Source organism: Triticum urartu, chromosome 4A (genome assembly GCF_056163025.1).
Source record: "Triticum urartu cultivar PI428250 chromosome 4A, HENAU_Tu73, whole genome shotgun sequence".
In the NCBI taxonomy this organism is placed as follows: domain Eukaryota; kingdom Viridiplantae; phylum Streptophyta; class Magnoliopsida; order Poales; family Poaceae; genus Triticum; species Triticum urartu.
Window position 1 is genome coordinate 70,549,638 of NC_141876.1, and position 12,698 is coordinate 70,562,335.

A 12,698-nucleotide genomic window follows, 5' to 3' on the forward strand; every position below is an offset into this window, starting at 1 on the left:
CTAATGATGATGATCATGAAACTTCTGATCAAGTTACTACTAAACTTTGTAGGTCAAGCAGAGTAAGATCCGCACCAGGGTGGTATGGTAATCCTGTTCTGCAAGTCATGTTACTTGACCATGATGAACCTACGAACTATGAGGAAGTGATGATGAGCCCAAATTTCGCGAACTGGCTTGAGGCCATGAAATCTGAGATGTGATCCATGTATGAGAACAAAGTGTGAACTTTGGTTGACTTGCCCGATGATCGGCAAGTGAGGGAGTCCTGGATTAGGGGGTGTTCGGGTAGCCGGACTATACCTTCAGCCGGACTCCAGGACTATGAAGATACAAGATTGAAGACTTCGTCCCGTGTCCGGATGGGACTTTCCTTGGCGTGGAAGGCAAGCTTGGCGATGCGGATATTCAAGATCTCCTACCCTTGCAACCGACTTTGTGTAACCCTAACCCTGTCCGGTGTCTATATAAACCGGAGGGTTTTAGTCCGTAGGACAACTTCATATACAACAATCATACCATAGGCTAGATTTTAGGGTTTAGCCTCCTTGATCTCGTGGTAGATCTACTCTTGTACTACCCATATCATCAATATTAATCAAGCAAGACGTAGGGTTTTACCTCCATCAAGAGGGCCCGAACCTGGGTAAAACATCGTGTTCCTTGCCTCCTATTACCATCCGGCTTAGACGCATAGTTCGGGACCCCCTACCCGAGATCCACCGGTTTTGAAACCGACATTAATGCTTTCATTGAGAGTTCCTCTGTGTCGTCGCTTTTAGGCCCGATGGCTCATTCGATCATCAACAACGATGTAGTACAGGGTGAGACTTTTCTCCGCGGACAGATCTTCGTCTTCGGCGGCTTCGCACTGCGGGCCAATTCACTTGGCCACCTTGAGCAGATCGAAAGCTACGCCCCTGGCCATCAGGTCAGGTTTGGAAGCCTAAACTACACGACTGACATCCGCGGGGACTTGATCTTCAACGAATTCGAGGCACAGCCAAGCGCGCCACACTGTCTCGATGGGCATGATATAGCTCTGCCGCCGAACAGCGCCTTGGAGGCCGCACACGCATCGGTTCCGACCATTGATTCGGAGCCTACTGCACCGATCGAGGATCAGCGGTTGGACGCTGCCTCAGGGGCTGCGATCTCAGAGGCGATCGAGCCGAACTCCAGCCCCGCACTCCGCATGGCCCGTGACTCCGAGGAGCCGGATTCTTCTCCGAACTCCGAGCCCCCCACGCCCCTGCCGATCGAATCCGATTGGGCGCCGATAATGGAGTTCACCGCCGCAGACATCTTTCAGCACTCGCCCTTCGGCGACATCCTGAATTCTCTAAAGTCTCTCTCTTTACCAGGAGAGCCCTAGCCGGACTACGGTCAGCAAGGTTGGGATACAGACGATGAAGAAATTCAAAACCCACCCACCACCCACTTGGTAGCCACTGTCGACGACTTAACCGACATGCTTGACTTTGACTCCAAAGACATCGACGGCATGGACGATGATGCAGGAGACGAACAAGAACCAGCACCTGTAGGGCGCTGGAAGGCCACCTCGTCATATGACATATATATGGTGGACACTCCAAAGGATGGAGATGGCGATGGAACAGTGGGGGACGATACCTCTAAGAAACAGCCCAAGCGCCGGCGTCAGCGGCGCCGCTCTAAATCCCGCCAAAGCAAAAACGGTGATTCCGGCACGGGAGATAATACTACTCCGGATAGCGCCGAAGAACACCCCCTCCAGCAAGATTCAGCACAGGAGGACAGAGAAGCCAGCCCTCATGAGAGGGCGGCGGACCAAGAGGTTGAGGATGATAATTATACGCATCCCTCCGAAGATGAGGCAAGCCTCGACGACGACGAGTTCGTCGTGCCAGAGGATCTCGCCGAACAAGAGCGTTTTAAACGCAGGCTTATGGCCACGGCAAGCAGCCTCAAGAAAAAGCAGCAAAAGCTTAGAGCTGATCAGGATTTGCTAGCTGACAGATGGACTGAAGTCCTTGCGGCTGAAGAGTATGAACTCGAACGCCCCTCCAAGAGTTACCCAAAGCGCAGGCTGCTACCCCGACTAGAGGAGGAAGCACCTACATCACCAGCGCATGACATGGCCGACCGGCCACCTCGTGGCCGCGAGAGAGAGGCCTCTTGGCCCTCTGCTCAAGCCATGCTCCGACGCCGCGTCAAGCATACTAAGGCACGGGAAAATGCGCCCGACCTGCGCGACATACTGGAGGACAAGGCAAGGCAGACAAGATCGATCTACGGATCGTGCAAGCGCCCCATGGCACGTGACGGTGATCGTCACTCTGGATGCAATAAATCCGGCCGGGCCGAACTCAACAGACAAAGCTCCTTCGAGCTGCGTCATGATATAGCCCAATACAGAGGTGCCGCACACCCACTATGCTTCACAGATGAAGTAATGGATCATAAAATCCCTGAGGGCTTCAAACCCGTAAACATCGAATCGTACGATGGCACAACAGATCCTGCGGTATGGATCAAGGATTATCTCCTTCATATCCACATGGCCCGCGGTGATGATCTACACGCCATCAAATACCTCCCACTCAAACTTAAGGGACCGGCCCGACATTGGCTTAACAGCTTGCCAGCAGACTCAATCGGTTCTTGGGAGGACCTGGAAGCCGCATTCCTTGACAATTTCCAGGGCACTTATATGCGACCACCGGACGCCGATGACCTAAGCCACATAATTCAGCAGCCATAGGAATCGGCCAGGCAATTCTGGACACGGTTCCTAACAAAGAAAAACCAGATAGTCGACTGTCCAGACGCAGAGGCCTTAGCGGCCTTCAAGCATAATATCCGTGACGAGTGTCTTGCCCGGCACCTGGGACAGGAAAAGCCGAAATCTATGGCAGCCCTCACGACACTCATGACCCGCTTTTGCGCGGGAGAAGACAGCTGGCTAGCTCGCAGCAACAATTTAACCAAGAACCCTGGTAATTCGAATACCAAGGACAAAAGCGACAGGTCGCGTCGGAACAAACAAAAGCGCCGCGTTAACAGCGACAACAACGAGGATACGGCAGTTAATGCCGGATTCCGAGGCTACAAATCTGGTCAACGGAAAAAGCCATTCAAAAGAAATACTCAGGGCCCGTCCAGTTTGGACCAAATACTCGACCGCTTGTGCCAGATACATGGCACCCCCGAAAAGCCAGCCAATCACACCAACAGGGACTGTTGGGTGTTTAAGCAGGCAGGCAAGTTAAGAGCCGAAAACAAAGACAAGGGGCTGCATAGAGACGACGAGGAGGAGCCCAGGCCGCCGAACAATAGTGGACAGAAGGGATTTCCCCCGCAAGTGTGGACGGTGAACATGATATACGCAACCCACATCCCCAAGAGGGAGCGGAAGCGTGCGTTACGGGATGTATATGCGATAGAGCCAGTCGCCCCAAAGTTCAACCCATGGTCCTCCTGCCCGATCACCTTTGATCGAAGGGACCACCCCACTAGCATCCGCCACGGTGGCTTCGTGCATTGGTTCTAGACCCAATCATTGACGGATTTCATCTCACAAGAGTCCTCATGGACGGCGGCAGCAGCCTGAACCTGCTTTACCAGGATACAGTGCGAAAAATGGGCATAGATCCCTCGAGGATCAAGCCCACCAAAAGAACCTTTAAAGGGGTCATACCAGGTGTAGAAGCCAACTGTACAAGCTCAGTCACACTGGAAGTGGTCTTCGGATCTCCGGATAACTTCCGAAGCGAGGAGTTAATCTTCGACATAGTCCCGTTCCGTAGTGGCTATCACGCACTGCTCGGGCGAACCGCATTCGCAAAATTCAACGCGGTACCGCACTATGCATACCTCAAGCTCAAGATGCCAGGCCCTAGAGGAGTAATCATGGTCAATGGAAACACCGAACGCTCCCTCCAAACGGAGGAGCACACGGCAGCGCTCGCAGCAGAAGTACAAAGTAGCCTCTCTAGGCAGTTCTCCAGTTCAGCCTTCAAAAAGCCGGACACTGTCAAGCGCGCCTGAAGTACCCTACAACAAGCCCGCCCGGCACGTTCTGAGCTAGCGTAGCAATGCGGCCCCAACCCTAGCCCTCGCGATATAGTGAAACCAGTGCTTCGCGTACATAACTACACTCTTGAAATACCATGGGCACAGGGGAAGGGGCACTATCATGGCACGCCCGAAATACGGCTTAAACCGCACCAGGGGCTGCCGGATTCCTTTTTTTTTTCTTTTTTTCTCTTACTCTCAGGACTCCATACTTCGGATGACCCGTTCGGCAATTCAACTGCCGCACAAACGATGCAAGATCCAGGAAAGCAGACAAGCCACGCCGCATTATGGAACTCCCAGGTGGTCTCTATTGCGAGCAGTATACCTATTTTTTAATACAATTCCGCGGCCTGCCCCTGGCCAGGACATGTTAAATAGTCCAATTTCTTTTGCTTATCGCACTATTTGTATCGTTCCGCTTTCATAGCAGCCTTTCTATAAACAATGCATAGCTTTTTGTCTATTTTTTGCATTATCCTATTTATATATATATATGTTTATCAATAACATGTTGCATCCGTACACTGTGGTACGGCAAAAATATGCCAGGGGCTTCAGTACCCATCAATATGGCGTGAGAAGTCCGTACACTTTCACAAGTGCGGCACCCCGAACTTATAGCACTATATGCATCGGCTCCGAATCATGATTTGGGTCAATAGTTGGGTTTGCCCGGCTCCTATGTTTTGGTGCCTTACGTTCCGCTATATCGGCTAAGGTAGCACTAGGAGAACTATTGCGATTGTGCCCCAGTTGAGCTGGGCTGAGCACCTCAGTAGAGAAAGCTAAAACTGACTGTCATGATGAGGCGAGAGACCGGTCGCTGTTCGAGAGGTTTTTCGAGTCCTTAAAGACTTATGCCGCTTCGAGCGAGGAACCGGCTTTGTCCGGCCAAGGCGTGGATAGCGCCCCGAACTCGGTCTTCTGAATACTAGGGGCTTCGCCGAAATTTAAAATTATAGAGTTCTATGGCTAAGTGAGAGTGTTCAAGCATTATAGTCCGATTGCCTTGTTCGTTGTGCTGAGCGCCTCCCTCGACGGACCCAATTATGGGAAAAAGAGCGCTCAGGTTTATCCCGAACACCCCAGCACTAGTGGCATGGGGGCAGAAGCCGACGACTGGCCATCTCTCAATTTTTTGATAAACGGCCGCACAGAAAGTAATATTTTAAATTCAAGCATTGCTTAGCGCATATGAACAAGTTTTCAGTGCACAGGATAACACGAGCGACTTCATTCAAAAATTACATCCTTGGTGCATTCATCTGCCATAAGGCGGGCACCGGCCAGAACATCCTTGTAATAGTTCTCGGGCTTGCGATGCTCCTTCCCCGGCGGCGGCCCGTCCCTCACAAGCTTCTCACCGTCCAGCTTACCCCAGTGCACCTTTGCACGGGCAAGGGCCCTACGGGCACCTTCGATGCAGACGGAGCGCTTGATGACCTCGAGCCTTGGACAAGCCTCCACCAGCCGCCGCACCAGTCCGAAGTAGCTCCCAGGCAGGGCCTCTCCAGGCCACATCCGAACTATGAAGCCCTTCAGGGCCTGTTCGGCCGCCTTGTGGAGCTCGACCAGCTGCTTCAGCTGGTCGCTCAAGGGCACAGGGTGTCCGGCCTTAGCGCACTGAGACCGAAACACCTTCTCCGTCGAGCTGCCTTCCTCGGCTCGGTAGAATGCGGCGGCATCGGATACGCCGCGGGGAAGATCTGCGAATGCCCCTAGAGAGCTCCGGATTCGGGTAAGTAACAAGTAGTTTACTTTTATATGTCTGCTTTGCATAGAGAATGCCTTACCCGCCGCTATCTTTTTCACCGCATCCAATTCCTGGAGGGCCTTCTGGGCTTCGGCCTTGGCAGATTTGGCAGTTTTAAGGGCCGCAACAAGCTCGGACGCTCGCGTCTTCGAGTCGAGCTCCAAACTCTCACGTTTTTTCATGAGAGCCTGAAGCTCTTGCTGCACCTCGCCGACCTGCGCATCATATTTCTCCCGCTCGGTGCGCTCCGTGGCCGCTTTCTTCTCGGCCTCGGACAGCGCCTGCTTGAGGGTCGCCACCTCAGTTGTGGCCCCTACAATAAGCAATATACTCCTATCATTTTTTGCAATTGCGTCTTTGTCGGTGTCAAAACCGGCGGATCTCGGGTAGTGGGTCCCGAACTGTGCGTCTAGGCCGGATGGTAACAGGAGGCAGGGAACACGATGTTTTACCCAGGTTCGGGCCCTCTTGATGGAGGTAAAACCCTACGTCCTGCTTGATTAATATTGATGATATGGGTAGTACAAGAGTAGATCTACCACGAGATCAAGGAGGCTAAACCCTAGAAGCTAGCCTATGGTATGATTGTTGTATATGGAGATGATTGCCTACGGACTACAACCCTCCGGTTTATATAGACATCGGATAGGGTTAGGGTTACATAGAGTCGGTTACAATGGTAGGAGATCTTGAATATCCGCATCACCAAGCTTGCCTTCCACGCCAAGGAAAGTCCCATCCGGACACGGGACGAAGTCTTCAATCTTGTATTTTCATAGTCCTGGAGTCTGGCTGAAGGTATAGTCCGGCTACCCGAACACCCCCTAATCCAGGACTCCCTCAGTAGCCCCCGAACCAGGCTTCAATGATGACGAGTCCGGCACGCAGATTGTTCGGCATTGCAAGGCGGGTTCTTCTCCAAATCTTGTGTACCTGTAGGAATAATGTCCGATTTTTGTAATGTAGTGCTCCTCGGCTTCCACGCCCAATAATGGCCATCTTTCACGTGTCAAACGAATGCGAAAAGCCGGGGTGTTTTTACATCCACACCCCTAGCCGTACAAACGAGCCGCCTATTTAACGGGATGGGGATTTAGGTCCAAACCACATCTTCTCCTTTCCGCAAGTTATCATCAGAGCACTTCCAGCAAAGGTCCATTCCAACATGACCAGCCGTCGCAGCTCCTCCCCTCGCCCCTCCGGTCCCAAACTCGGGGACTGGGAGAGTTGCACCATCCCGCATAGCGAGTTAGTGTCACTTCAGGCCAAGGGATTTCTCCCTCAGGCATACATGGTCCCGGTCCGAGCCGGTCTCGCCACCTACAATGGCGGAAAACAAGCGGAGAGCACCCCCAATCCTTCTAAAGGAGAGCGGGTGTGCCTCGTCCCCTATCTAATAAGGGGACTGGGATTTCCAATTCATCCATTTCTCCGTGGGCTTCTGGAGTTCTACAGCCTCCAGCTGCACAATCTCACGCCCGCCTCCGTATTGCATATTGCGGGTTTTGTCGCCCTTTGTGAGCTATTTTTAGGCGTTGAGGCTCATTTCACGCTGTGGAAGAGGTTATTCTGCCTGGTGCCCCGTTCTCAAGAGGGGTCTATATACCAAGTGGGCGGAGCCGAAGTATGGCGCATCGCCGGGACCGGATACCTATCCGGAACCCCAAAGAAGGCGTCCGAGGACTGGCCTTCGGAATGCTTTTACATAGACAACGTCCCGCTACCAGACCTTATCCGGGTCGGTCTCCCTGAGTTTAACAGTGCTCCATTGAAGAAACGCTTGAGCTGGCGTCCGCGAAGCTCTCAGAGAGAAAGCGACAGAGACGTCCTTTACCTGATGGGCCGGATAAGACTATTGGCTCATTCCGGACTAACCATGATTGGAGTCATGGCCGCATGCATTATGCGGGGGGTACAACTGCTTCAATATAGAGGCCACCCCATGTGGGATTTCAACGGGGAGGATGACGCCACACGTTACGGTTGTAAGGGGCCGGCCTCAACCGCCGCCTTAGTAAAGATCTTATCCTCTTTATACAAGGGAGAAAAGGAGGAATTCCTCCGCGTCAACCCATGGGCCGAATTCAGTATGTACGGTCCTCCAAGTTGGGTAAGTGAACAATTGCGCTTGCCCGTTTGTTTTATACTTCCATGGTTAGATAGGTAGTCTAACGACTTCAATGCAGGAACTGCGACAGGAGGTAAAGGATATAAACAGCCGCCCTCCACAGGCCGAGGACCCCGAACGGTCCCTCAATCCGGACTCCGAAGAGGATCCGGACATATCGGTGGAGCTTATCGACGGGGTGTTCTATCAGCTAAGCAAGGACAATACCTTGGTAGCCATTACGGCGGATTACCCAGGGTTAATCCCGGTCTCCCAGGTGACAGAAACCGGGGTCTTATTCTCTTGAAAGAGATTCCACCCTCACGTAGCCCGGTGTTTCTGACGACAACCGTGTTTTGCAGGGGAGATTTCCGAGGCAGGAGGCCGAACCTGCGGCGGCTAGCCAACGAGGGGCCGCAGGGCCCCGTGGGGCAAAAAGGAATGTAGTCCGGACTGAGATGCCGGCGCAAAGGTATAGTGCACCCTCTGTTTCCCTGGAGTTAGTCTGTCAGGCCATATTAACGTTCGTGCTATCTTCAGAACGAAGAGACCTCGCCGGACTACATCCGGAGAGGTTGCCAATCGCGCCTCCACCAGCCAGGCTCCAACGTCTGGCCAGGAAGCGGAGGCGAGCACAAGGCGCGCACCGGACGCTCCTCCGACAGAGGATGCGGACAGGTTGTCTGCCACAAATTCTGAAGTGGAGAGTGCCATGAACCACAGGCGTCGCCGGACAATTCTACGTGATGCTTGTTTCTCCCAAGAGGCTTTAGATGCCTTTAATTCGGGAGATGCATACCTCCGTGCCCAGCCACGGAGCAGTATGTAAAAGACATACGGGTAAGAAATTTTTGGTTATATATATATATATATATATATATATATATATATATATGCCAGTAGCCCCCGAGACTTGAAGCAGTTAGAGCAACTGATTTAAGGATCATTTAATATGCAGGTTCTTACAGAGAAGAATACCGTACTGTCCCAGGAGCTGGAAAAGTGCAAGGCCCAACTAGAGGCCGCACTAGCCGCAGCAGGGGAGTCCAAAGAGACCCCCTCAGGTAAGATACACTTTGAAAGATTAGTATTGTGCGGTGTGGGTGCAAATCTGACAAATCATATTGCAGATGGCGCCGGACTCGATCCGGACAAGCAACAACTCTTACGCCGGCTAAAGGCCGGTGAGAGTACGTTGACAAAGGTGAGGTGAGAGAAGAATGATCTTCAGGATGCCAACACCAAGCTGGACGTCGAACTTAAAGATGTTCGTGGCCAGTTGTCGGACTCCACGAAGGAGAATCAGCGGCTTCGACGCGGCATTTTTAGTAAGTGCTTGAACGAACTTTGAAAAAAGAGTTCGGCGAGGAAGTCGACTAACAGAGTAATGTCTGTAGGTATGCTCACAGGTCGTCCTGCAGAGGAGATGCCCGGTTCTACGGGTGACCTTCTTCCCGAACTCTTGCAACTGCACGAGAAAATTCGGCAGGCGATGCGGGGTATTGCCCAAGCCTTATGGCCTGCCCACTCCGTGCCCGAGGGCCTTGGAGAGCTTGCGGAGAAGCTGAAGGGAGCTCGGCGGCGCTTCCGGTTGTGGAAGATATCGGCCTGCCGACAAGGCGCTAGGGAGGCCTGGGCCATGGTGAAGACCCGTTTTACGAAGTCTGACCCAAACCACATGGCCGAGGTCGGACCAGTGGGGCCTGACGGGAAGGAGATCCCTGTAAGCTTAGTATACGGCCAAGTAGAGTTGGCCGCGAAGTATTCCCAGCAGGACTGTAAATTAGACATCCTGTTAGATGGTATAGAAGAGGAATACAATCAGTCAGAATGACCGTGTAATTTTGAATTGACATGTATAATGCCTTCTAGCCGGATTGTAGATCGTTTGTCGTTGCCGACCTTTTCGCTTCAACCTCGGGACCTGACGGTCCGGAGTGTGTCCGAATACCCTAGCGGTTATATAAGAACCAGGGTATGCGTGGAGACCAGGCGTAGGGGTCATCAGTGCTTTATCAGACAAGTGCCCAACTAGTTATGTTATATTACATGGTTAGTAAGAAACATCTTCCAGAGAGAATAGTTCCGTTAAGGGTTCCTTTCGCTGGGAGGCATGCCCTAAGGTGCATGTCCGGACTGCGTGAAGAGACGCAGAAAAAAGCATCTGGAGGCGCATAAAATGAGTAAAAAGATCATCTTTTATTTCACCGACCGAATATTCCCTTAAGAACGCTAGCTTTCGGCTTCACCCAGTCTGAGGTACACATCCGGCTGGCCCGGCAGTAACAATCGCAGAGGTGCTCCCTTTACCGCCTAGCCGAACAATCGGGAACGTAGGGGTAAGCACAGGAGCCAGGCAACCCAGCTTGGCCAAAACTTAAGTCATATCGATGCATATAATGGTGAAGAAAAAAGGTACATGCGGAAGTTTGACGCATGTGTTGGGCGTGCAGCCCGTATAAATAAGCTTCTGTTAAAGAAGCCCCCAGGTTTAATGAGCGCGAGTGGCGCGTCACTAGATGAGCCTTTAAGGGCTATGAAAGAAAAAAATGGGAAGGAGAGAAATGTAAGACATAAAAATACAAAAAAGGGATGGACAGAGGAAGGAGACGAACACAGAGTCCGGCGCTAGGCATAGAATCTTCGGAGACGGGTGGCGTTCCACGGGTTCGGCTCGAGTCGGTTGTTTGACGCATCTCGCAGGCGGTACGCCCCACCAGTCAGGACTTGGTCGATTATGAATGGACCTTCCCACTTGGGCTTGAGTTTGTCCTTTTTCTTATCCGGCAGGCGTAGAACTAGTTCGCCAACATTGTAATTTTTGGCCCGTACTTCTCTGCTTTGGTATCTTCGGGCCTGCTGTTGATAAAATGCGGAACGAGCTTTTGCCACATCGTGCTCCTCCTCCAAGGCGTCCAAGTTGTCCTGCCGATCGAGCCCGGCTTCTCTTTCTTCGTACATGCGCACTCTAGGTGAGTCATGAATTATGTCGCAGGGCAGAACTGCTTCTGCGCCGTACACCATAAAAAATGGTGTGTATCCGGTGGTGCGATTTGACGTGGTCCGCAGCCCCCATAGCACGGAGTCGAGCTCCTCTACCCAGTGTGTGTTAGATTCCTTGAGGGACCGCACCAGTCTGGGTTTAATGCCGCTCATGATAAGACCATTTGCACGTTCGACCTGGCCGTTGGTTTGTGGGTGATAGACGGAAGCATAATCGAGCTTGATGCCCATGTTTTTGCACCAGAGTTTTACCTCGTCGGCGGTAAAGTTTGTACCGTTGTCGGTTATGATGCTGTGGGGGACGCCATAACGGTGTACAACCCCGGATATGAAGTCTATCACAGGTCCGGATTCGGCCGTTTTAACAGGCTTGGCTTCTATCCATTTGGTGAACTTATCCACCATGACCAGTAAGTATTTTTTCCTATGGGTTCCACCTTTAAGGGGTCCGACCATGTCAAGCCCCCCGACCGCAAAAGGTTGGCAACCAGGGCATCGTTGGACTAGGTCCTGAGCGTCTGCTCGGGCCGTCGGCCAGTAAAAGCCTATACGGAAAGCCTTGCTAACAAGGGACCGAGCAGCGGCGTGGTGACCACCGAGTCCGGCATGAATTTCAGCCAGGAGGTTCCGCCCTTCCTCTTCGGAGATGCACCTTTGAAGGACTCCGGTAGTGCTTTTCTTATAAAGTTCTCCCTCATGGACTCTGTAGGCCTTAGATCGCTGCACTATGCAGCGGGCCTCATTTTGGTCCTCCGGGAGTTCCTGCCTAGTAAGGTAGGCTAGGAATGGTTCTGTCCACGGGGCGATAACTGCCATTATTACGTGGGCTGAAGGTGTAATTTCGTTGGCAGAGCCTCCAATTGTGTCAGATTGTTCGGCGTCGAGTGGTGCGGCTGGGTTCGGGCTGTTATTTGCGGGTTCCCCCTCCCATGTTACGGATGGCTTGCACAATCTTTCCAAAAAGACGTTGGGGGGACTGCATCGCGTTTTGCTCCGATGCGTGCTAGGACGTCCGCCGCTTGATTGTTTTCTCGGGCTATATGGTGAAACTCCAGCCCTTCGAACCGAGCTGACATTTTTAGGACGGCGTCGCGGTAAGCTGCCATTTTTGGGTCCTTGGCGTCGAAGTCTCCATTTATTTGGGATATTGCGAGGTTTGAATCCCCGCGTACCTCTAGGTGCTGGATACCCATGGATACTGCTATCCGGAGGCCATGTAGGAGGGCCTCATATTCGGCTGCATTGTTGGAATCCGTGTACATGATCTGGAGCACATATTGGACTGTGTCTCCTGTGGGGGACGTCAGGACAACGCCGGCCCCCAGTCCGGCCAACATTTTGGAGCCGTCGAAATGCATAATCCAGTTTGAATATGTGCCGTACTCTTTAGGGAGCTCGGCCTCCGTCCATTCTGCGACGAAGTCGGCCAAAACTTGCGATTTAATAGCTCGCCGTGGCTTATAGGTTATATCGAACGGGAGAAGCTCGATGGCCCATTTTGCAATCCGGCCCGTTGCATCATGGTTGTTGATAATATCGTTTAGTGGCACTTCCGAGGCTACTGTTATGGAACACTCTTGAAAGTAGTGTCGTAGCTTCCGGGATGCCATGAATACCGTGTATGCAATCTTTTGATAATGCGGGTACCATGATCTGCATGGAGTGAGGATAGTGGACACGTAGTAGATCGGCCTTTGAAGGGGGAATTTGTGTCCGTCTGTTTCCCGCTCGACAACGAGCACTGCGCTGACAACTTGGTGTGTTGCTGCAATG